General features: G+C 53.5%; 1 protein-coding gene across 12 annotated transcripts in view; it reads left to right on the top strand.

Moving 5' to 3' along the window:
• Positions 1–2,320: 2,320 nt before the first annotated feature.
• TRERF1 (transcriptional regulating factor 1) overlaps positions 2,321–6,000 on the top strand; it is a 207,397-nt gene continuing 203,717 nt past the window's right edge. For 2 of the 12 annotated variants that reach the window (XM_077161812.1, XM_077161805.1), the window contains exons 1-2: positions 2,548–2,680; positions 3,316–3,397. The gene's annotated coding sequence lies outside the window, so the exon portion shown is untranslated. The other 10 variants (XM_077161810.1, XM_077161803.1, XM_077161815.1 and 7 more) reach the window with 8 other exon arrangements.

Raw genomic sequence — 6,000 nt, 5'->3', positions numbered from 1 at the left:
TTTGGAATAAGGTTCGCCATTGAGCTAGCTTTCACCCTGCTGCCGGGAGATCTAGGGTGGATCGTTTTCCCTAGAGGGTGTTAGAGATGAGGGTGTATCCCCAGAAAGGTTTCTTGGAGGTAGTGAGAGCTGAGCTGAGTTCTGAAGGTCTAGTTGGAGTTGGTTAGAAGAGACGGAGGGGGAAGGGTTAGGGACCTCACCCCACCCTTACCCAGAACAAAGAAAGAATGACGAGGCTTACAGTAGAGGAGGAGGAGCTGGGCGGGTGGAGAGGTCTGTAGAGGCCATATCGCGCAGGGTCATCTGAGCTAGGCTTTATTCTAAGAGCAGTGGGGGGAGGGGGAGCTAGAAGGAATGTAATGAAGAGGTTTAGAAAGATCCCTCCAGCCGTTTGGGAAGAACCGGTAGGAGGACAGGGGACCATAGCAGAAAGCAGCCCAGTAGGAAGATGATCCAGGACTGAGAAAAGCAGGAGGGTGCCGAGCATCTGAAGCTTTTCTCAGACCCGGCGTCACTGTGCGCTGTTCCCCGTTTTTTTTTGCTTATTCTGGAGGGCCCAGTAAAGGGCTGGGCACTCGCCAAACACTCAGTGAGCGAGAATGGGCCGGAGCCCCCTCCCCTTTCAATGGCTTTTTAGGCCAGGTGCCTCAGAAGTGGCAGGGCCAGGCGGGAAAACTCCCCACTGCTGAAGATGGAGAACCGTTACCCCTCAACAAAAAAAACCCATAAACCTCGGCCGCTTTTGGCAGCAGCCTCCTCCGCCCATGACCTCATGCTTTAAGCTCCCATATAGCCTTCCCCCGCCCTGTCCACACCCAGCGCCTAGATGGGGGTGGGGTGGGGGTGGGAGACAGCGGCGAAGGTCTGGGTAGCGGAAGAAGCGCATTTACCCGGGAGAGACTTTTGGGGAGGGGTGCAACGATTTCGCCCACTGGAAAAAAAAAAGAGTGGGGGGGGGGCACGGCTTAAGTTTCCCTTGTGGAATACTCGCTGTCTTGCGCGCCCTCCATGGGATGCCTCGAATCCGGCTCGAGGTGGTCTTTTTAGCCGAACCAGTTTTGGTTCACATTTCCTCGACTAAGAAAGAAGCCCGGAAAACTTGGGGTCTCTGGCCAAGTGCCCCCGCACTTGGACGGACCCGTGACCGCGCCTTCGCAGCACCTCGGGGCTGTCCTGCTCTCTCGCCCCCGAGGCTGGAGCCTACTGGCGCCGCCACCGAGGTTTGAACCCTTGGCTCGGCTTTCAGCCCGTGCCCTGCCCCCTGCTCGCAGCTGCTCTCGGTTTGGGTGCAGCGGTTTCCCCCGCAGAGGAGGAGACAGCGCGAGGGAGCAACTCTCGGCTCGGGTTTCCGCACCAATGCCGAGCAGCCCCGGGCGGCCCCCGGCGGCCGTCCCTCCTCCCCGGCACCACGTTCCACAGTCATGGCGCGCTAGGGGGGCGGGCGCGGGCCGCGGCGGCACTCCAGTCCCCCCTCCCCTTCTCTCCCCTCCAGCCGCCCGGCCCCGGCCCCTCTCCTAGGCAACCTCCCACCCCGGCCCGCTGAGCGGAGATGGAGACCCCTCCCCAGAGAGCTGCATTTCCAGCGCGGTCTGCAGCACCCCCTCCCCGCCCCCATCGGGGCGGAGGGATGGAGTCGCGCGCTTCAGGAACCTCCAGCCCCTTCCCCGGAGCCCCAGCCCCTTTTCCAAACCCACCCAGGCCAGGGTGCGATGCGTACGCGGATTGTCTCCCCACAGCCCGCTTAGGCCTCGGCATCGTTGCAACCTTCTAAAGAAAAAAACCAAAGAAGCCCAAACCCCGGTCGTTAAAATTGCAAAGCGCGTTACAATAACCCGGACGGCTACGCAGGAAGCAATCTGCACTGGTCCGGGTGTAGGGGGCAGCTTCCCGGCCACGCCGCTTTCTCCCGGACCTCGATTTTCCAGCCATGCCAGAGAGTCCGCACGCCGGGGCCTGCTGACAGGTCCTACGCGAGGCGGCAGCGGGGCCCGCGCCCCCTGCCCCATCCTCGCGCTGAGACTCGCCAGCCTACAAAAGGTGCAACCTCATGCACATGCAGAGCACACAAATAAAGTCAGCCGCGCACCGCCGCGAAGGCTGCGAACAATGCGCGGAGCGGCCCGCGCCTGCCCGAGCGCGGCACCCTGGGGGGCAGGAGGCGCGGGCGGGGGCAGCGGCGGAGGGCCGGCCGGCCGCGGCGCTGGACACCTTACTTCCTGCTTCCCCGCCTGCGGCCAGACCAGCTCTGCGGAGGGATATCTCTCCCCTCTTCTAGCCCTCTCCTTCCCTCTCCCCGCGCCTCCCCCTCCCCATTTTGCTTCTGCTCCCCCCCACCCCCCACCCCGCCTTTCTCCTTTTGCAAGAAAATAATTTGACAGTCGATTTGCTGACAGGGGAGGAATTTGCATCCTGGATTAAAAAAAAAAGGCAGAGAGGAGCTTGGGAACGGTTGCTAGGGGTGGGTAATGGGTAAAAAGGGGGGGCTGGGAGGGGATAAGGAGGGTTAAAGGAGGGAGACGAGGGTGGAAAGCAATGCAAAAGGTAAGGCCAGGTTGTCGCGGCTCGGCCCCGAGTGGGCTGCGACCGGGGGAGGGGCGAGAGATACATATGTATTTCTGTCTCCCCAGCACACCCCCTTCCCTCTAAGCGATGGCTGAGAGGCGGTGCATGCAGATGGGGAGTAAGTTTCCTGAAGGGGAGGGTGGGTGCACGCGCGCAGCCGGGCGCTGCAAATTTCCACCGGGGAGGGAGAGCGGCTGGATGCGGAGAGTTTGGAGTTGCTTGCGGCGGAGGGCAGGAAGGGGAGCAGGGCCGGGAAAAGGGGGCTGGCGGGCGCTATATCTGGGAGTAAGTTTCCAGGATCGGGAGAGCCTGCACGCTTTTTCGCTTGTAAGTTTCTGGTCGGGGAGGGCGCGTGGGGAGGAGGAGAGGGAGGGGTGCATGCATATAGGAGGGGGGAGGGGGGAGCAGATTTCCTGCGGGGAGGCTGAATGCATATGGAGAGTAGATTTCCTGAAGGGAGGGTGGAGGCGTAGACGGACCGAGTAAGTTTCTTGCTGGGGTGGTGGCGGAGATGGTGGGTTGATGCTTCCGAAGCCGGGAGCTTCCTACAGGGGGGTGGGGGTGGGGGAGCATGGTGTTGGATGGGGGGCGGGGGCGAGGAGCCAGGTTCCCTGATGGGGAGAGGGGTTTGCATCTGGGAGTATGTTTCCTGGCGGAGCGATATTTGTTTACAGGCTGAGGGCAGTACTGTAAATGAGTAGCGTTGCGAGGAGGCGGCTCTGACATAAATTAATATTGAAATTACTCCATCAGCTCTGCTCGTCCCCCACCCCACCCCCCAAGCGGAGATCGATCTTCTCGGATTGCCCATGCACTTGTTGCAGAGACAGCCAAGGTAGGCAAGAATCTTATTAACTTTCATTAAAAAAAAATTAGTTGGAAGATGCTCCGTGAGAAGACTGGGCGGTGGGGGAGGGAATAGTGGGGGATGGAGAAGGAAACCACCCCACCCCCGTTCTTTACTTTCAGTATGTAAGCAGGGCCTTCTCCCTGCTTCCCTTCTTCCCTCTTCCCTCTCTGGGCTGCACAGCATCCCAGCAAAGGGGGAGGGGTGAGGTGGACGCTATAATTGGCAGCCCCCGCTGGTAGGGTAGTGGTGTTGGGGCTTGCAGTTGATGGTTGCGATGTTATAAAGCCTTCATTCTTCCAGCTAAGAAACCACAGGACCCTGGGGATGTGCCTTTTGGGGTTTTTGACATGATGCATATGTGTACGAATACGCGCCTGCGGGCTCTGTGGGGTTTTGGGTACCCCCCAGAAGTTGGTGTGGCCACCCAGATGGGAGAAGTGGAGTGTGCATGGGGGTAAACCTGCTCCTTCATTCCCCAACTTTAGTTTGGGAGACTGAGAAGTTACTACTGGTGGTCTGGGGAAATAGATATTAAAAAAAGAAAAGAAAAAGCACCAACTCCCCGGCGGACGCCGAGAGCACCTGGCTGGCAGCCTGTGGCCGGCAGTGGGCTGGAGCGGGTGCGCCTGCCATCCTTAGGTGAAAAGAAAAGGCCTTCTGGTTCCTCCGTCGCCTTCGACTGGGCTGTTAGAGCCAGCTTTGTGGAAACTCTCCCCAGAGAGGCGCAGCTCTGGCAAGTGGACTGTTGAAGCGGGTTGCTAACAGCGTGGCATGGCTGTGTGTGGAGTGGTGCTTAGGAATGACCGATGCAGGAATGACCCGTGATTTCTCTTAAAAAGGCCCCCTAAAAACCGGTCCGGGTGACTTTGCAGCAGGCCTCGGAGGAGAGCTTTGAGAAAGGAATTTTAAGTTTTTTCAGTTGGTGCCAACCTTCAGCATCATTCACCCTTTCAAGAAAGGAGTCTGGTGCTGGAAAATGTGGCTTGGATGACCCTGTAAGGATAACAAGCCGGAGTACTCACCACTTAACTAGTTAACTAGCAGTCTTTGTCTCTCCTTGCCTCTGGTTTCCTGGTCCTCAGCCTGTGGATTTCTGCAAATGGGTTGTAGGTCCTGGCTGTCAGGTACCCACCCTTGATTGTGTGGGAGTTTTAACTTTGCCACGATAATTTTAGCACCAGAGGAACAGATCCAGAGATGCTTAGTAGGGCCAGGGAGTAAACACAAGGCAGTGGGATCAACTTAAGTTGGTTAGCTTTTCGAGGTTTTCTAGACAGGCTCAATTCTAGTTTGGTGAAAGATGAGTTAAAAAAAAAAAAAAAAGAAAAGCTCTCTACATGTTTCTGATAGATATGCTTATTTTTTTTCCTTCCTGTCATCAGATTTCCAGATTGAGGATTTGATATTTGGCAGTTTTTGAAAGTTGAATTAGTCGGGAATTAACTATTATTGTCACTTTTCAAATGTTCCTAACCTAGGCGTTATTTAGACAAATTAGCTATTATTTTTACCAGCTGAAAATCTGAGTCTGGTTGGTGTAAATGCTGGAAGGGTAAACAGAATCTTTATGTGTGTTTATCCCAGGATAGTGGAATTATTTGCATGCCTAACCTCGAAACTAAGAATGGTCATTTAGGGTTATTTCCTTATATTTATGAGATTTATTTTATTTGTCTTGCTCTGGCCATTAATCAAGGCACAGAAGCTCCCCCCCCCCCCCCCTTCTACTGAGAATGTTCTTGTGGTAATAAAGATTTAAAGGCCCATGAATCATAATTCACTCTTTTTAAAACATTTAAATCAGGATTTGACTTAAGAATTGATACCCAGAGAAACACACCTCTTTGAGACCCGCCTTTTGAGACCCGCCTTTTTAGACATGTCCATTTTTGCCAAAGAATTGTTTAGAAGCCAGCTTGACATCTCAAAATAAGTGTTTCCCTTCTGCTTTATAGCATTGAGAAGATTAATTTTGCAGGTTCCATGGTAAACATGGGTCTTTTCACAGCTTGGTAAGTAGGCTTCCACATAGCAGACATGTGTTAATATCACATAGCATTTATGTGAGCTTGCTGTGAAAACAGTTGTTCTGTGAACTGTGTGGAAAGTGCTCAGTTTTGTCTCCTATAACCCATTTGGACCTGTGGCTTTTGTTGAGTTTGGAGTTTTAATTGTATAAATAGGGGGCAGACTGTAGTGTTCTTTGCTGTTTATATAATAAAATGTATCGTTGCAAAAATGAAGCTTTAATAATATTCTTTTTCTCCTTTAGGCATGCAAATAATTCCACTATCTTGGGATAAACACACATAAACACACATAAAGCTTTAATAAAAATAACCAAAAGCATTGGTTTGTTGGAAAGTGTAAAGATTCTCTATAATGTTGGTTAATCAGGAAGTGATAAAATTTTCTTTCATTCAGTAGTTGGCTCAAGTTGGTACAGTATTTGTACAATCACAAAGAACTTTTAAGGTGGTTAGATGCTCAAGGGAGGGGTAAATGTGCAACTGGGAAGAAAGAAGGAGAGGTACCATTTTCTAGCATTTCTGGGCATCAGGGTTTTTTTGTCTTAAAAATGCATGGTT

This window comes from Tamandua tetradactyla, chromosome 5 (assembly GCF_023851605.1).
Source record: "Tamandua tetradactyla isolate mTamTet1 chromosome 5, mTamTet1.pri, whole genome shotgun sequence".
Classification (NCBI taxonomy): domain Eukaryota; kingdom Metazoa; phylum Chordata; class Mammalia; order Pilosa; family Myrmecophagidae; genus Tamandua; species Tamandua tetradactyla.
This window is presented reverse-complemented; position numbering and strand designations above follow the sequence as displayed.